A 20,337-nucleotide genomic window follows, 5' to 3' on the forward strand; every position below is an offset into this window, starting at 1 on the left:
CATCCAGATCACCAGGAAGCCCAAGGTTCCCTCGACCTGGCTGGGGAATCTTGGGGAATGTCTTCACTGCTTTCCTTCCACTCGGGGACATTCAGATGCGTGTGGAAAGGGGAACCGGGAAGGGGCACAAGGCCTGTGGGTTGGTGGCCACTCCGGGGTCAATGCCAAGTGCTGGGCCTCGAGCAAACCAAAATGCATGCCCCACTGTGTACGTCACCCCAGGCCCCACAGAAGCAAAGCTAACCCCAAAGCCTTCTTTAGGGGCTGACCTTGAGCCGAAAGCCAAGAACAAGACATACAGAAAATGTGATTATTGAACGATTTGCTTTAAGGCTTCCCCCCACCCCTCGCTGTTATCAAATATGAAATATTTTGCTGGGAAGCCTAGAGACCGCCACTTTCAAAGCCACCTCTTCAGGAGTTTCTTAAAGGTTGGAATAGAAAACGTGCCCCTAGAAAGGAATGCTGAGCGAAGCCAGACACGACGCTGAGATCTGCAGCCCACAAGGTGCAACTCCAGAGACCCTCAGCAGAAGGGCGCTGCTCACTAGAAGACCCGGCCCACAGAGGGGCCCACCCAATTGGCCAGGCTCGGAGGGCAGGGGTGGAGCGGAAGCCCGTGTGCAGGAAGCCAGAGCAAGGAGTTCCTGGGCCAAGGGATGAGAACAGCTTCCCAGTTAATCTGTTGGAAAAGGGGGAAAGGTAGAGGCTTCCAGAGATGAGATTAATAACCTGCTAAGTAGAAAAAGAACAAAAACCTATAGTATTGAGGTGCACAGGTGGTTCCGTAGTGGAATGCTCGCCTTCCAGGTGGGAGACCCTGGTTGGATTTCCCAACCATGCACCCAAAGAAAAAACCTATAGTATGGGCCATTCTCTGTAACTCTGGGAGGAAACACTCCAGCCCCTTTAAACAGCTAAGAGTTAACTTCTATTTAATCTGAACCTTAAATAGACATGGAAAATACACCTAGCTTTATTTTCTTTTCCCTTCAACTTCGAGTCTAATGTGGGGGGATGCTCTCACTGCACCCAGACATCCAGGAAGGTCTCACTGGCAAGGACGGGAGGGTGATTTAGGACTTCCTAAATTCCCAACCTAAGAGCCCAGCTAGAGTTTCTGAGAAGCAGAAATCGCCAGCAAAAAAAAATCTCTGTTGGCTCCTTCATTCATTCACTCGCCGGTAACGAAACGACCCCCGTGTGCCCATGGTCCCTGGCAGAGACTAGGGAAGCGACAGCAGCTTATGCCCCTGCAGACTGGAGGGGCTTCTCCCAGCGAGTGGCTTGGTCCTGGAAGACACCTCTCGGCCCCTCAAGGCAAACCAGTGACTTCCTAGGACCAGGGAGTTGGTAAGGAGTGTGAGAGCAGAGCTGAGTGGTGCAGTGGCGTGCCTGAGAGCACCCCTTCCCCAGCCCTGAACCCATGCGCACACACAGGCAAGGCTCCACCGAAGCTGAGGCGGGATGGGCGCTGGGTCTTCCACAGCTGGGAGGTCCTTGGCCAGGCCGCTGCGCCTCTCTGCCAGCCTGCAGACCCAGCAGGGCGCCAAGGAGGTGTCAGATTTCCTCGGCACAATAACAGGAGGAAATGGGGTGCATCTCAAAAAGTCGATTCAATTTGAAGAATTATTCTTTTTTCTCCGACATGCTTCGCCCACATATTTGGCATTAAAATAGACTTTAATGAAAAGGCAAGAATAAATGATAGCTTCTTTTATGATGTCTGGCTTGAAAAGAGATGGCAATACTATGTCTCCCAAAACACATTTTATTATAATAACGATCTATGGAATCCAAAACTCTTGGAACCCCTGGTCTAGCACAGCGTCCTGCTAGATGGGAAAGGGGAAAGCAAAGTCCCTGAGCAGGCTGACTTGGACGTGGTATGTGTCTAATACGTCTTACAAAGTTGCATTTTTATGGGCAGCCCTTAATGGTGACTACCACTTGAAATCTTTCAAAATTGTGAATTTTTAAAATGTCTCTAGGGAAGTGCACATTTGAAACATGAATTACAGAAAGGTAGCATGCTGGTTCGAAGATGTTATGGACCCAGAAAAAACATGTCCTTTTAATCCATTCCTGCGGGTGCAGATCTGTTGTAGGTGGGACCTTTTGATTAGGTTATTTCAATTGAGGAGTTGCCCCAAAGTATGTCTTAATCCTTTTACTAGTGTCCTTTATAAGAGATTGTATTAAGAGAAGCTCACAGACAAAAGCCCCAGAGATGCTAAGAGAGGACCCACAGAAGCTCCAGAAATTGGAAACAACGAAACCCGGGAGTGAAGGACCAGCAGACACAGGCCTCGTGCCCTTCCACGTGAAAGAGGAGCCCCGGGAGACAGCAGCCTATCCTCAGAGTCCAGGTATCATCCTGTTGCTGCCTGAAACTGGACATTTTCACAGCCTTAGAACTGTAAACTTGTAAGCTAATAAATTCCCATTGTTAAAAGCCAGTCCATTTCTGATATACCACATTCCATCAGCATCATCAAACCAAAACAAATAGTGAGAAAATATGGAAAAACATGGTAACATTTTTATTTTACCAAGTGAAAATTTAGCTATTTCCTAAACAGAAGAAAAAAGAAAGGTGTCCATATTTAAAAGGTGGATTTCTCACCACGTCTTTTGGAAGTCATCGTTGGTACATTGTACAGGATGAAACAGAAATACTCCTTCCTTTAGAGCCGCACATTTTCTACTAAAAAAGAAAAGAAAAAAACAAGTACTTACACCTTTCACCAGGTGACGTTGTAAAACGTAACTATAAAAAAGTCAAATCGCATGCCCATGAAGATTTGACCCAGTGAAGGGGTTGAAAAGAATTCTGATTAACAGCTGCTTGTGTGGCTGCAGGGTGGCGGCCATGGGGACTTCAGGGAGCTGGGACAGTCTTGCCCTTGGGTGGGCAGAGCTGATGCCCACGGCACAGAGTGGTCAGTACTTGTGGGAACCCAGACCCCGCAGCCTGCTCCCTGCACGCCAGACTGATCAAGCCAGAAACCAGGGATCAGCCCTGATTCTTCCCTTTCCAGGGCTGCAGGAGATTGAATTGCATCCCCCATGAAAGACAAGTGCAAGGCCTAAACCCTGGTCCTGTGGCTGTGAGCCCATCTATAAATAGGACCTTTGAAGATATTATTCATTAAGGTGAGGCCAGACTGAGTAAGGGTGGGCCAGTAGGGCTGAAGTCCTTAGAGGCAAAGAAAATGGGATGCAGAAGGAGAGGCCAGAAATTAGCAGACACTGGAGGAGCAGAGCCAAGAAGAGAGAGAGGCCGCAAGACAGGGGACTCTTGCTGCTAGTATCCAGCCTCCAGTACAGTACAGCAGTAGCTGCCTGTTGACTGAGCCACCCGTCTGGGGTACTTGTTGTAGTAGAAAACAAGGTGGCCCATGCCCTGAAACTTTAACCTCCAAAATGCATCCCTGTCTGCTTTGACCACCTTTGCTCTGATGTCCTGTTCCCAACCTCCAGCCTCCCTTCCCCAGGCTGCTGTGATAACTTTCTCTCTAGGGATCACGTCACCCTCTTGCTGGGAAAACCCTTCAAAACTTCTCATTGTACTTGGGATAAAACCCAGACTCCATGCCATGGCCTGTGATGGGCCCCTGCCGACCACTGCAGCCTTGGCCCAGTTCTCACCCACCAGACTCTTTTCCTGCCTCAGGCCCTTTGCACAGGCTGCCGTGGCCCAGCCCATCCCCCAAAGTGGCATGGCAGTCTTCTTTTTATCCTGTATATCTAAACTTAAACGTCTTCTCTTAAAGAGGCCTTCTCTGATTACCCTACCAAAATGTGAAACTTCCCTGTTACTCTCCCTTGGCACGCCCCCTTCAGAGCCCCAGTCTGATTTGTCTGTTTCTTGGTTAAGTGCCCCCACCCTGGCCTGGGACCACGTAGCATTCCTACCAGCGCACCCCCAGTGCCCAGCTCCTTCCCATATACAGACAGGTACTTCACCCACTTTGTTACATGAGTGAAGGCACAAAGGGCTGAGACACAAACCAGGAACAACTGTGGGTCTGAAGGAGACAGAGCAGTGGGGAGAGGATCCCCGCTTCTCCCAGTGTTATAGGGTGTCCCAAGCAGAGGTGAGCTCACGAGGAGCCCACCAGGCAGCCCAGCTCCCATATCATTTGGAATCTGTCCCAGACCAACGGATCTGGTTCATAATGGAAAATGAGCACCCGTGACGGGAAAAGGTTGGAGTGCCACCCCAAGGAAAGTGGAGAATGTCCTAGCAAAGGAGCATGTGCAGAGACCCCTAGAGAAGGGATGCAAGAAGCTGTGCTAGAGCCAGGCCATGGACCATGGGGCAGGAAGAGACCAACCCACGAGGCCGAGGTCCATGGCAGGCACAAGGTCACCAAGGGCCACTGACTGGTTTAAAATGTTTGGACTTGACCCTGTGGGCAGGAGAAGCTGAGGAAGGAGCCCATGCAGGGTGTTGCTGAGCTCAGAGGAGCAGGTGGCATTGCAGACCCTTGAGGCTGCATGAAGGCCTGGGGTGAGAGTCCCACGTGGAAGAAGAGCGGGGACAGGCTGTCGGGGACAGGGATCTACAGTCCCTGCTCCTGCTGGAGCCAGGGGTTCGGGGTGGGGGGTCTAGAGCTGTGCGCAGGGTTGGGGAGGGAAATGGTGGCAGCAGTCCCTGCACAGGATGACACACCAGGTACCGATGCTCAGCATTCAGAGCATTGCGTTGGCCAGTCCTCCCATTACCCCCAGGAGGCAGCCACGGCCACAGACCCACCCCAGCAAGTAAAAAGCTGGTGGCCAGCTCAGGGCCATGGGTATCAGGAGGCCACTCCTGGTCATGTCATGCCTTCCCCCAGAGGGGCTTCCTAATTGGGCAGGAAAGGGACAAAGCAAGGTAAATCCCCTGTTCTTAATGCGGGCAGTGGCATAATGAATCTGATTCATTCATTCAATAAACTTTTTTTTTTTATGAGGAGGGTAGACTCAGGCACCTCACCGTAGTATGAAGGAATGGATTTGAAGAGAGAATTAAATATTAAATATACTAGGAGGGCATCTTGGGATGGAGGCAGATGGGATCCGAAAGATTTCCTGAGGGAAGCAATTTCTAAACTGAGTTTCAGGAAAGTGCAAACCAGTAGCCAACAAGGAGACCCCCTGGGTGGGCAGGAGCCCATGTGCTGCGCTCTCTCTGTCCAGTGGTGTAGACTGGGCCGAATCTGCAGAGCTGGGAGGGAGGGAGGCAGCACCCTTCCCGGAGATGAGCTGGGGACAGGGGGAGCTGGCATATGGCTTTGCACATGACCACGGCATGGCCAGCTACATCAAAATATTTCTTGTGCACTTACTGTGTGCCAGGCACTGCACTCCTGGAACTTATTTTCTGGTGGGGGAGACAGACAATGATATGTCAAATAATGGAAGTGCTGGTGTGCCGATTTGAAAGGATGCGTGTAACCTAGAAAAGCCATGTTTTAATCCTAATTCCACTTTGTAAAGGCAGCTATTTCTTCTAATCCCTATTCAGTATTGTATGTTTGAAGCTTTAATTAGATCATCTCCCTGGAGATGTGACTCAATCAAGAGTGGCTGTTAAACTGGATTAGATGGAGACGTATCTCTACCCAATTCTAGGTGGGTCTTGATTATTTTATTGGAATCCCATAGAAGAAGAAACTTTTTGGAGATAGGGAGATTCTGAGAGAGCAGAAAGACAGCCACGAGAAGCAGAGTCCACCAGCCAGTGACCTTTGAAAATGAAGAAGGAAAATGCCTCCCGGAGAACTTCATGAAACAGGAAGCCAAGAGAGAAAGCTAGCAGATGACGCCGTGTTCACCATGTGCCCTTCCAGATGAGAGAGAAGCCCTGACTGTGTTCGCCATGTGCCTTCTCACTTGAGAGAGAAACCCTGAACTTCATCGGCCTTCTTGAACCAAGGTGTTTTTCCCAGGATGCCTTTGATTGGACATTTCTATAGACTTGTTTTAATTGGGACATTTTCTCGGGCTTAGAACTGTAAACTAGCAACTTATTAAATTCCCCTTTTTAAAAGCCATTCCATTTCTGTTATATTGCATTCTGGCAGCTAACAAACTAGAACAGCCAGGATGAAAATAAATCCATGTGATGTAGACAGAGAGAGGAGTTACTTACGATTGGGGGCTGAGGCCAGCCTAAAAGAGGTTGGGTCATTGAAGGTGACATCCAAATGACAAGGTAAGGGAAGGTGCATCTTAGTTTGACAGGGCCACTATAACAAATGCCACCCAGTGGCTGGCTTAAACAACAAGAACTTATTGTCTCATGCTGGAGGTTACAAGTCAAGGCATGGACAGGCCATGCTTTCTTCAAAGTCTGTGGCCTTCGGTTGGTGGCTGGCTGGCGATCCATGGCTCACACTCTGCCTCTGATACATGGCCGGCTATCTCCTCCTCTTCCCTCCTCGTTCCTCCTACCATATTCAAACATCCCCTGCTTACAAGGGCTCCAGTCATTTTGTATGCAAGCCCACCCTGTTTTGGCCTCATCTTTAAAGGATCTTCAAAGACCCGATTTACAAATGGGTCCACACCCCCAGGACGGGGGCTTGGGATGTGAAGATGACTTTGTATGAGACATGACTCAATCACCTAAAAAGTGGTGCAGGCAGGGGGTGGGGGTGGTCAGCAAAGGGGAGGATGCAGGATGGGTGGGAGGGCGGTGAGGGCCAGGGCCTCAGGATGCTGTTCTGAGATGGGAAACCATTTAAGAATTTTAAGCAAGACAGTAATGTGATCTGGTTTGCTTTTAAAAGGATTACCTTGGCTGCATGTGGAGCCCGAATGGTGAGGGAGGCCACCCCCTTGTTGGAAAGTCCCTGGAAGCAGCAGTGCCGCATGGGGGATTCTGGGGGCCGTGGGGTCTGGGCTGAGCCCGTGGCACCTTCTCCTTTGGGCAGCCTCCCGCTTCTGAAAGGATTTCATATCCTTGGCTAAGTAAACTTGGAATTGGATCTTTCAAAGGAGGTGGGACAAGCATGGAAGTGGAGAGACCAGTTAGATGACAGTTGTCCTTTAGGTTTGAGAGAATGATGGCTTGGACTGAAGAAGGCAAAAGTTAAAGGTGGAGAGAAGACTCAGGCACAGGAAGCCTGAGGAAGTAGGGCCAACAGGACTCAACAATTGATAGATATGTGGGTGAAGAGGGGACTCAAGAATAACTCCTGAATTTGTGTGTATATGAATGTACATACATGTGTGTTTGTGTGCTGGTGCATGCATGTGCACATGTATGCTGTGTGTGCACTGTGTGTGAACATGCATGTTTGTGTGCAGCTGTGGGCATATGCACGTGTATGCTGTGTGTGAGCATGTGTTTGTGTATAGGTTTGTGCATTGCATGTGTGTTATGTATGCATTGTGTGTGCACATGTTTATTTGTGTGAGGGTGTGTGCATGTGCACGTGTATTGTGTTATATGTGCATTGTGTGCACATGTGTGTTATGTATGCAGTGTGTGCACATGTGTTTGTGACAGTGTGTGTATGTATGTGTGCACTGTGCACTGCATGTATGTATGCTGGTGTGTTCATGTGCACGTTTGAGATGCAGTGTAAGTATATTTGTGCATGCACCTGTGTGTGTGTGGGGGGGGGACTTGGGCAGATGATGGTGTCATTTGCTGAGATGGGGAGAAGCAGATTTGGTGAATTGTTTTGGGCACATACATTTGAGATGCCTGTTGGACATCCTAGTGAGGATTTCAAGTAGGCAGCTAATGTCTGGTCTGAGATCAGGGAAAGGACAGGACTGGAGAGGTAAATTTAGGAGTCGCGATATTTAGTTGATGATTATCCATAGTAATGTAGCTGATGATATTTAAAGCTATAGGATAAAACAAGTCCACAGGCTCCTGGTGAGAGGTGGGGCAGCAGAGATGGGGAAGGAGGACACTGGAAGACCGAGGAGTTCATGTTGCATAGGCCCACGCTGCAGAGGACAACTTCCCCCAGGCCACGGCCAGTTGACAGAGCAATTTCAGGTGGGTGGTGCAGACAGGCCCCCATGAGGATGCTTGATGGGGGGACTGGAGGTGAAGAAGTGGAGGCAATGGTTGTGGAATATGTGTTCAAATTTTTTGAAAGGTTTTACCATGCAGGGTAGCAGAAAATAAGCAGCAGCTGAAGGGAGATATGGAATGCTGGGAGGGTATTTTTCTTTGTGTGTGTATGTGTGTGTGGTATGTGCACATGTGTGTTTGTATGCAGGTGTGTGTATTGCATGTGTGGTATGTGTGGTGAAGCAGTGTTTTTGAAGCTTTTCCTTTTACCATCACCCAGTAAAAGAGTTTATATCACAATCTAGTATTGAAACAAAATGTACCATTGCTATATTTTAAGCTATCACGTATTTTCTGTTTTATTTCTTTCCTTAATGCTTTTATTAAAGCTGTTCACATCCCACTAAATCGATCATGACCTACAGTTTGAAAAACGCAGCTTTAGACCAAAAGCTAAGAAAGAAAAAATAGATAATTTGGCTTCATCAAAATTAAAAACTTTTGTGCACCAAAGGACCTAATCATGAAAGTAAAAAGACAACCTACAACAATCCTAAAGAACATCTAAGGTATTATATAAGATTCTACAAAGGTTCCATGTACTAGGGTAACGTTCCAGAAACCCACAACCTCCAATGGGACTCTGGACTAGATAAGTCCTGAAATGCAGAGGGGCCAGCCTCTCCAGAACATCAACTAGTTCCATCCCCCCATCCCATATTATCAACAGCCTCTTCCAACATGAAAAAGTTGGAATGGACATAGCCCAAATACCCCTAAAGAGTGGGAGAAAGATCAAAGGAGAAGGTGGAGTTATACAGAGAAGGTAGGATTTAACAAATGAATATGATTGCTGAATCATTATATTGATATTTCTTTTAGTCTCCAGTATCTTGGAGCAGTTAGTAGGAAAAACCTAAAATTGTGGAACTATAACACATACCAAACTCTGAAATCTTTTCTAAAACAAATTGTTGCGATGTGCTTTGAAATTTATTGCTTTTTTGTATATATGTGATTTTTCACAAAAAAAAGAAAAAAGTCTATTTTGATGATAAATGCAAGCTATATGATGATATTGTGAACCACTGATTGTACACTTTGGATGATTACATGGTATGTGAATATATAATATTTATCAATTTAAAAAAGAAAGACAACTTACAGAATGGAAGAAAATTATTGGAAACCACATGTCCAATACAAATTTAATATCCAGAACATATAAAGAACCCCTGCAACACAACGACAAAAAGACAACAATACAATTTTAAAATCAGCCAAAAATTTGAATAGACATTTCTCCAAAGAAGATATTCAAATGGCCAATAAGTATATGAAGAGATGTTTAACATCATTATTATTAAGAAAATTCAAATTAAAACCTCAATGAGACCCCAACTTCATACCCACTAGAACACTACTATTAAAAAATGCAATTGTTGGCAAGGATGTGGAGAAATAGGAATCCAAGTACACTGTTGGTTGGAATGTAAAATGGTGGAGCCATGGGGGAAAGTGATTTGGCAGTTCCTTAGAAAGCTAAACATACAATTCCAATCTGACATGCCAATCCCACTCCTAGATCTATCCAAGAGAATTGAAAGCAGGGACTCAGACAAATATTTATGCATTAATGTTCATACCAGCATTATTCGTGGTTGCCCAAAGGTGGAAGCAACCCAAGTGACCATCAACAGACAAATGGATAAACTATGTGGTCTACCCATGCAAAGGAATGTTATTCTACTGTAAAAAGAAGTAAAGTGCTGGCACATGCCACAACATGGATGAACCTTGAAGATCTCATGTACAGTGACATAAGCCCAGCACAAAAGGACAGATAATGTATTATTTATCTTATATGAAATAGTTAGAATAAGCAAATTCATTGAGATAGAAAGCAGGATAGTGGTGACCAGGGATGGGAGAGGGGGGAAATGGGGAGATATTGCTAAATGAGTATGAGTTTTGGTTTGGGATGATGGAAAATAATCCCAAGTATGGAAATAGTTAGCAGTGACAGACAGTGTTGTCAAGTACTTGATGTCAAAGTTTTGTTCAGTTAAAATGGTTAAAATGATTTTTATACTGTATACATATTGCCACAATTAAAAATAAACTAATTGAGTGATCTGATCCAAGATGGCGGCTTAGCAAGATGTGGGATTTAGTTTGTCCTCCAGAGCAGCTAGTAAATAGCCAGAACAGTACAGAATAAATGCTGGGGCCACATCAATGACTGGACACACAGAGTACCCCAGTCTGGATCAGCTGGACTGGCTGTGAGCCCCCACAGAATTGTGAGTTCCCCAAGCCGCAGTGGCTGGCGCCCTTTCCTCACAGGCTGCTTCCCAGAGGGGAAAGGAAAAGGACTTTACTAACAGGAGGGGCTGAGCACAACCAAACGTCAATTGTGGAATTAATTAACAAATTTTGACTACTAAAATAGACCCCCAGCTCAGCTGAACCTAGAGTAAAAGTTGAGGCACATAGGAGATACACAGAGCAATGTACTAATTTAAGCTCTTGACTGGCAAACCCGAGGAACGGGGTCCTGTTCTGAAAAGGATTTTTCTTTTTCTCTTTTGTGGCCGTGTTTCTATGGATTAATTACTCTTTGGATTCAGCTGCAAGGCTTCTTGGGCTCTACTGCCCCAGGCATAGGCAGAAACAGACTTGTTTGAGAGCTTCCCCAGAGCCTGTGCCTTCCCCAGGAGAGCGGTGGGGCCCAGCTCAGGTGGAATCACTCCCTCAAGGAATTCAGACCCCAGGGTCTGGAAAAGGAAAGCCATTAGAGCCAGCCTACAACCTCTCCTCTGTCTCCACCATGCCCCCAGCAGGGAAAGTCTGCTGAAGTTAAAGGTATCACATTACCTTATGCTGGTGGGACCCGCAGGCAGAAAAGTGCCACATATTGGGCAGGATAGGAAAAACGCAGAGTCCAGAGACATCATAGGAAAGCCTTTTTATCTACTGGGTCTCACACTCAGGGAAAACTGACGCAGATGACTCTTTCTTCCTGAGAGGTGAACAGTTTGGTCTGGGAAAACCTGACTGGGGTCTATAATACCTAAGTAGACCTTCCTAAGGGGTTGGGGAAAGGCACCATACAGGCAGGGCAAGAAACAATAAAACAAGAACTGAAAAATGCTGATCTATTAAACAAAACCTATGCTAGAGGACTAGAATAAGCTGAACTGAATGTCAAAGAACAGATAGACAATAAAGTCATCCAGCAAGAAAAACCTAGGGGGAAAAAAAGTGAAAATAATCTCCAGAATAAACTAATTAAGGTAATTAAATGCCTAGACGCCAGCAAAAAATAATGAATCATACTAGTAAAATTGAAGATATGGCCCAGTCGAAGGAACAAACGAACAATTCAAATGAGATACAGGAGTTGAAACAATTAATTCAGAATGTACAAACAGACATGGAAAACCTCATCAAAAGTCAAATCAATGAATTGAGGGAGGATATAAAGAAGGCAAGGAATGAACAAAAAAGAGGAAATCGAAAGTCTGAAAAAACAAATCACAGAACTTATGGGAATGAAAGGTACAGTAGAAGAGATGAAAAAAACAATGGAAACCTACAATGTCAGATTTCAAGAGGCAGAAGATAGGATTAGTGAACTGGAGGACAGGACATCTGAAATCTGACAAGTAAAAGAAAATATAGGGAAAAGAATGGAAAAATATGAGCAGGGACTCAAGGAATTGAATGACATGAAGTGCACGAATATACATATTGTGGGTGTCCCATTTGTCACAGAATTTGTGACCAAGAGACCAGTTCTGCAAGAAATACTAAAGGGAGCACTAGAGACAGATAAGAAAAGACAGGAGAGAGAGATGTGGAGAAGAGTGCAGAAAGGAAGACTATCAATAAAGGTAAAAATAAGAAAATTAGATATGACATATAAAATCCAAAAGGCAAAATCATGGAAGAAAGTACTGCCCATACAGTAATAACATTAAATGTTAATGGATTAAACTCCCCAATCAAAAGACATAGACTGGCAGAATGGATTAAAAAACAGGACCCATCTATATGCTGTCTACAGGAAACACATCTTAGACCCAAGGATAAACATAGGTTGAAAGTGAAAGGTTGGGAAAAGATAGTCCATGCAAATAACAATCAGAAAAGAGCAGGAGTAGCTATACTAATATCCAACAAATTAGACTTCAAGTGTAAAATAGTTAAAAGAGACAAAGAAGAACATTATGTATTAATACAAGGAACAATTCAACAAGAAGACATAACAATCATAAATATTAATGCCCCGAGCCAGAATGCTCCAAAATACATGAGGCGAACACTGAAAAGAGAAATAGACAAATCTACCATAACACTTGGAGACTTCAATTCCCCAATCTCATCAATGGACAGAACATCTAGACAGAGGATCAATAAAGAAACAGAGAATTTGAATAATACAGTAAATGAGCTGGACTTAACAGACATATATAGAACTTTACACCCTACAACAGCAGGATACACCTTTTTCTCAAGTGCTCATGGATCATTTTCAAGGATAGACCATATGCTGGGTCACAAAGCAAGTCTCAATAAATTTAAAAAGATTGAAATCATACAAAACACTTTCTCACATCATAAAGGAATGAAGCTGGAAATCAATAATAGGCAGAATGCCAGAAAATTCACAAATATATGGAGGCTCAACAACACACTCTTTTTTTTTTTTTTAACAGTTTATGAAGAATTTTAATAACATAGGAAAATGCTCAGAGGGAAAAAAAAGAGCAAGATATAAAATTCAATAAAATGAACACAAATGCTAAAAATAATAGCCTAGCAGCAAACACAGAATTTGGCAGGTAGCTCAGCTCCTTGGGAAGGATTATTAATGATTTTGTGTTCCTTCTTTAATGCCACATTTTCTAAATTTCCATAAGTATGTTATTTTATCAGGAATAAAACCTTAAAATGAAAAACTTTTTTTCAAAACACATTATAAATATGACCCAGGGCACTACCTTTGGAGGCATGCCAACTTCCAAATATCTCATTGCTCTTTCCTGTTTCTTCAACAATGGTGCTCTGAAGCATGAGAGGAAACATGAAGTAAAAGGCAGTTTTTATATGGCAGCTAACTTCCGTTAGAATTTTAAATTTTTCCTTGGCTTTGATAAAAGATATAAAATGTGAAGACAAAACAGATTTTTATCTGCATTGTTCCTTTTAATGTAGTGCAAGATCTTTTAGAAATTTTAACATATATTAGGGATTCTGAAGAGCCACTACTTACTTAAGTCTACAAATTTGTATTTTATATAGTTTTCTGGTACCAATATATTAAGGTTGTTGTTGGAAATCAGCCAAGAAGATGGTGGCTTCATTACATAATAATTGGAGAGACTTAACAGATTTTCATTTAAGTCTTTTGTTCATAAGTGTTTAGAAAATATAAGTAATGACTTCAATGGTAAAATAAGTTTCTTTTTTTCTAGGTGAAAACAAGGCCTCTGAAATCAACTCTGCTACAAAGCCCTTTACAGGCAGTCAAAAATAAAGATATCACTGATCTGACCGTCTCTACTGGTGAAGATGACTGGCAGCGCCTCTTAACAAATCAAATAAATGAAATAGAAAAATTTCTAAGCTTGGAAAGTGACAATCAACCTGAAAAAAAGAAAAACAGAAGAAATGGGGGGAAAAGATTAAAATAACATTGATCAGTGCTTTCAGTGGTGTACTGTTTAAGTGAAATGGCTATTACAGTTAAACCTTTACAGTTGTTCTCACTAGCCTTTTTCTGACGTGATGAAATTATGTTACTTGTAGGTATCCATCCACTCTGCAAATGCTTCATCTTAGATAGTCTACATTTGCAGAGTTTGCTCTTAGCATCCAATTCCCTTTAACTTACAAATTCTTAAACATTGTGTCTTCCCTCCACATAACCTTTCTTCACAGCTCTTGCTGTTCTTTCAAAATCCTTCCTCAAAGACCACAACTTAGGAAGTATTATACAAGACAGTCATATTGATTGACAGTTTATATAATTTATTACTTTGCATCTCTGGAGTTTCTGATTTCTTTTACTTTAAATGAGATAATAAATGTACAGACTGTAATCAGAGTTCAACTTATAATGATTTACTAAGGTTTAGATTCTTTTTTCCAAAAAGAACAAAATAAAATATGCATAAAATTTCAGGTATCAGAAAGACTCAGAAGGCTGTTTTTCACTTTGTTCAAGTTTTGTTTCCAGGCGTTAAGTGTGTCATACAGTTGTTGCCATTGCTGTTTTCCAAATGTCCAATGTGTACTATGACTGACGACTACTTTTCTCTGGGTCTGATCAATTTTGCAGTAGACCATTTTAGTTCTTACTGCATCAATAACAAATGCTTCAACATCATCAGCTCCAATCTGAAGTTCTTGCTGCATCGTGTCAAAGGAAATTTCTTTATTTTCTACTGCCATTCCCATAAAAGTGAGTAGTCTCATTTTTGCCATATTTTGTTCATGTAATAGCCCAAGTGAATCAATGAAGTCCTTGTTATTCTGATAGAACTTGACATATGATGCCAATTTAGCACTCACAAAAATGGTTAAAAGATCATGAATAAGCTCGTCTTCCAGAAATTTGACTGGTTTTAAGGTAAGAAGATGATCAAAAAGAAATGCATTTGGATCTTTCAAAGCTCGTAAAATACACCTGTGAGCATCAACTCTAGCCTGAGAAGCATTGTCCTCCGTGTAACTTCCTAGCAATTCCACCATTACTTTTGAAGCAGCATCACTTTTCTTACAATCCATAAGTGCCTCGTAAAGTAGCCTTAAAAGTGTGTGTTTTTTTTTCAGTGGTGAGGTTCCAGTCAGAAATCCATTTTCTAACTTGATCCAGCTCAGTTGGAATGTACTGGATAGCCCACAAGATGCTGCCACTTTAATGAGGCTGCAGTACACTGTATACCTTACAGGAGTATTCTTGTCCATCCCATGGAAGAGGTTGCTTAGCAACTGCAGCCTCAGAGATGGCCATTCACCTTCCCGAAATTTGACCAGCTTTTCACACAGGCTTTCAATCAGAGCTTCTTGCTTGTCTGGTTCCAGGATCAAGAGGAGGGATACCACACTGTTCATCACACTTTCAACATCTTTATCATCTTCCTTCAGACACACATCACAGGCTTCAATAATCTGAGCTAAATCTACATGGAGTCCACCTTCTGAGTTCTCTTCTGAAATTTCAGCTCCTTTAGATTTCAGATAAGCTCGAAGCTCAGCAGCCTAATCTTCCTCACTGATATCGATGAAGGCCGGGATGCTCATGGCGAGAAGCCTGGTCGTCAGGGACGCTCCACTCGCGGACCACGCCTCAACAACACACTCTTAAACAACCAGTGGGTCAAGGAAGAAATTACAAGAGAAATCAGTAAACATCTCAAGGCAAATGAAAATGAAAACACAAACATATCAAAAGTTACGGGATGCAGCAATGGCAGTACTAAGAGGGAAATTTATTGCCCTAAATGCCTATATCAAAAAAGAAGGAAGAGCAAAAATCAAGGAATTACCTGTCCACTTGGAAGAACTGGAGAAAGAACAGCAAATTAACCCCAAAGAAGCAAAAGGAAAGAAATGATGAAGATTAGAGTAGAAATAAATGAAATTGAGAACATGAATACAACAAAGAAAATCAACAAAACCAGAAGTTAGTTCTATGAGAAAATCAATAAGATTGATGAGCCCTTAGCAAGGTTGACAAAAAGAAGAAGAGAGAGGATGCATATAAAAAAGTCAGAAATGGAAGAGCAGACATAACCACTGACCCCACAGAAATAAACGAAGTAATGAGAGGATACTATGAACAGCTTCATGCTAATAAACTAGACAATGTAGATGAAATGGACAACTTCCTAGAAAGGCATGAACAACCAACATTGACTCAAGAAGAAATAGACAACCTCAGCAAACCAATCACAAGTAAAGAAATTGAATCAGTCATTAAGAAGCTCCCCCCCCAAAAAAGTCCAGGACCAGATGGCTTCGCATGTGAATTCTAACAGACATTCAAGAAAGAATTAGTACCAATCCTGCTAAAACTCATCAAAAAAATTGAAGAGGAGGGAAAGCTACCTAACTCATTCTATGAAGCCAACATCACCCTCAAACCAAGGCCAGACGAAGATATTACAAGAAAAGAAAACTACAGACCAATCTCTCTAATGAATATAGATGAAAAATCCTCAACAAATTTCTTGCAAATCAAATCCAGCAGCACATTAAAAAAATTATACACCATGATCAAGTAGGATTCATCCCAGGTATGCAAGGATGGTTCAACATAAGAAAATTAATTAATGCAATACACCATATCAACAACTCAAAGCAGAAAAACGACATGATCATCTCGATTGATGCAGAAAAGGCATTTGACAAAATTCAGCATCCTTTCTTGTTGAAAACACTTCAAAGGATAGGAATAGAAGGGAACTTCCTCAACATAATAAAGGGAATATATGAAAAACCCACAGCTAACATCATCCTCAACAGGGAAAAACTGAAAACTTTCTCCCTAAGATCAAGAACAAGACAAGGATGTCCACTATCACCATTGTTATTCAACATTGTGTTGGAAGTTCTAGCCAGAGCAATTAGACAAGAAAAAGAAATACAAGGCATCAAAATTGGAAAAGAAGAAGTAAAACTCTCACGGTTTGCAGATAATATGATACTATATGTCTGAAACCCTGAAAAATCCACAGCAAAACTACTAGAGCTAATAAATGAGTACAGCAAAGTGGCAGGTTGCAAGATCAACACTCAAAAATCTGTAGTATTTCTATACACTAGTAATGAACAATCTGAGGGGGAAATCAAGAAAAGAATTCCATTTACAATTGCAACCAAAAGAATAAAATATTTAGAAATAAACTTAACTAAAGATACAAAAGACTTATACAAGAAAACTACAAGAAATTGTCAAAAGAAATCACAGAAGACCTAAATAAATGGAAGGGCATACCATGTTCATGGATTGGAAGATTAAATATAATTAAGATGTCAATTCTACCTAAGTTGATTTACAGATTCAATGCAATACCAATTAAAATCCCAAAAACTTACTTTTCAGAAATAGAAAAACCAATAACCAAATTTTTCTGGAGGGGCAGGGTGCCCCGAATAGCTGAAAATATCCTGAGAAAGAAAAATGAAGTTGGAGGCCTCATGCTACCTGACTTTAAGGAGTATTATGTAGCTACAATGGTCAAAACAGCATGCTACTGGCATAAAGATAGGTACACTGACCAATGGAATCGAATAGAATGTTCAGATATAGACCCTCTCATCTATGGACAATTGATCTTTGATGAGGCAGTCAAGCCAACTCAACTGGGACAGAACAGTCTCTTCAATAAATTGTGCCTAAAGAACTGGATATCCACATGCAAAAGAATGAAAGAGGATCCATATCTCACACCCTATACAAAAATTAACTCAAAATGGATCAAAGACCTAAACATTAGATCTAAGACCATAAAACTTTTAGAAGAAAATGCAGGGAAATATCCTATCAATCTTATAATAGATGGTGGTTTCCTAGAACTTACATCCAAAGCATGAGCATTAAAGAAAGAAATAGATAAAAGGGAACTCCTTGAAATTAAACACTTTTATGCATCAAAGATCTTCGTCAAGAAAGGATAAAGACAGCCTACACAATGGGAGACAATATTTGGAAATGATATATCTGATAAAGGTCTAGTATCCAGAACATATAAAGAGATTGTTCAACTCCACAACAAAAGACAGACAACTCAACTACAAAATGGGCAAAACACATGAACAAACACTTCTCAGAAGAGAAAATACAAATGGCCAAAAGGCACATGAAAAGATGCTCAACTTCCCTGGCTATTAGGAAAATGCAAATCAAAACCACAATGAGATATCATCTCACACCCACAGAATGGCCATTATCAATAAAACAGAAAACGACAAGTGCTGGAGAGGATGTGGAGAAAGAGGCACACTTAACCACTGTTGGTGGGAATGTCAAATGGTACAACCACTGTGGAAGACAGTGTGGCAGTTCCTCAGGCAGCTAAATATAGAATTGCCATATGATCTGACAATACCATTGCTAGGTATCTACTCAGAGGACACGAGGGCAAGAACACAAACAGACATTTGCACACCAATGTTTATAGCAGCATTATTTACAATTGCCAAGAGATGGAAACAGCCAAAATGTCCATCAACAGATGAGTGGCTAAGCAAGCTGTGGTATATACATACGATGGAATATTATGCAGCTTTAAGACGGAATAAAGTCATGAAGCATGTAACAACATGGATGGACCTTAAGGACATTATGCTGAGTGAGATTAGCCAGAAACAAAAGGACAAATACTGTATGGTCTCACTGATATGAACTGACATTAATGAACGAACTTGGAGAATTTCAGTTGGTAACAGAGATCATCAGGAGATAGAAATACAGTAGATATTGGGTAACTGGAGCTGAAGGGATACAGATTGTACAACAGGACTGATTGCAAAAATTCAGAAATGAATAGCACAATACTACCTAACTGTAATACAATAATGTTAAAACACTGAATGAAGCTGAATGTGAGAATGATAGAGGGAGGAGGGCTGGGGGCACAAATGAAATCAGAAGGAAAGATAGACAATAAAGACTATGATGGAAAAATCTAGGAATGCCTAGAGTGTATAATGACAGTGACTAAACGTGCAAATTTAAAAATATTTCTGCATGAAGAAGAACAAAGGAATGTCAATAATGCAGGGTGTTGAAAATAGATGGTGATTAATATACTAAAACTTTAATTTATGTGTGAGATAAGCAAAAAATGTTTATTTGGTACAAAATTTATATTTTGACTAGTGCATTTCCTATTATAACTTATGTGGACAGCTTAATCGAACACCATAGTACTTGGAACATTGCATAGGGCATGAGATTTTGTAGGTTTGTCCAGAGTGATGCCCAGAAAAATCCCAGAGCAGTTTGAACAGTGAATAGGGAAGTATTTACAGAGTCCCCTACGGTGAATGGTGAGAAAGGGGGAAAATTCAACTTCCCAAAGTGGAGAATTCTTGATATTCTCACAGGCAGTGGGGACAGCCAAAGCAATAGGCCAAGCCTCCAATCTTGGGGTTTGTTCATATGAAATTTAATCCCGCAAAGGACAGGCTAAGCCTACTTAAAATTAGACCTAAGAGTCACCCCCAAGAGAACCTCTTCTGTTGCTCAGATGTAGCCTCTCTTTCTCGGCCAACACAGCAAGCAAACTCACTGCCCTCTCCCTCTCTATGTGGGACGTGACTTCCAGGGGTGTGGACCTTCCTGGCAACGTGGGATAGAAATCTTGATGCTGGAACTCAGCATCAAGAGACCTAGAAAACCTTCTCGACCAAAAGGGGGAAGGGCGAAATGAGACAAAATAAAGTGTTAGTGGCTGAGAGATTCCAAACAGAGTCGAAAGGTTATCCTGGAGGTTATTCTTATGCATTAAATAGATATCACCTTGTTAGTCAAGTTGTAATGGAGAGGCTGGAGGGAACCGCCTGAAAATGTGGAGCTGTGCTCTGGTGGCCATGTTCTTTGAAGATAATTGTATGATGATATGGTTGTCACAGTGTGACTGTGTGGTTCTGAGAGCCTTGTGTCTGATGTTCTTTTTGTCTACCTTACTGATGGACAAGTAAAACATATGGATTAAAAATAAATAAATAATAGAGGGACAGATGTTTAAATAAATTTAGTAGATTGAAATGCTGGTGATCAATGAAGGGGAGGGGCAAGGAGTATGGTATGTATGAATTTTTTTCTGTCTTTTTATTGTTTTTTCTAAATTGATGCAGATGTTCTAGAAAATGATCATGATGAATATACAACTATGTGATGATAGTGTGAGTTATTGATTATATAACAAGAACGGAATGCTCATATGATAAGAACGTTTGTATTTGTATGTGGTTATGTATCATAAATTAAAAATAAATAAATTTAAAAAAGAAAGGGAGGGGTAAGGGGTATGGTATGTATGAATTTTTTTCTGTTGTCTTCTTATTTCTTTTGAATTGATGAAAATGTTCTAAGAAATGATCATGACGATGAATATGCAACTATGCGATGATATTGTGAATTACTGATTATATATGTAGAACAGAATGATCATATGTTAAGAATGTGTTACTTTGTTGTCGTATTTTTCCAAAAAAATTTTAATTAAAAATAATAAACTAATTAATTATAAAATAGAACACTTAGTGATCAGTTAGTGAATGCTTCCAAGAGG

The 20,337-nt window shown here is 41.8% G+C and overlaps 1 pseudogene; it reads right to left on the reverse strand.

Moving 5' to 3' along the window:
* Nucleotides 1-14,139: 14,139 nt before the first annotated feature.
* On the reverse strand, nt 14,140-15,337 carry LOC143651555 (eukaryotic translation initiation factor 3 subunit M pseudogene; annotated as a pseudogene).
* Nucleotides 15,338-20,337: the final 5,000 nt, after the last annotated feature.

This window comes from Tamandua tetradactyla, chromosome 12 (assembly GCF_023851605.1).
Source record: "Tamandua tetradactyla isolate mTamTet1 chromosome 12, mTamTet1.pri, whole genome shotgun sequence".
Taxonomy (NCBI): Eukaryota; Metazoa; Chordata; class Mammalia; order Pilosa; family Myrmecophagidae; genus Tamandua; species Tamandua tetradactyla.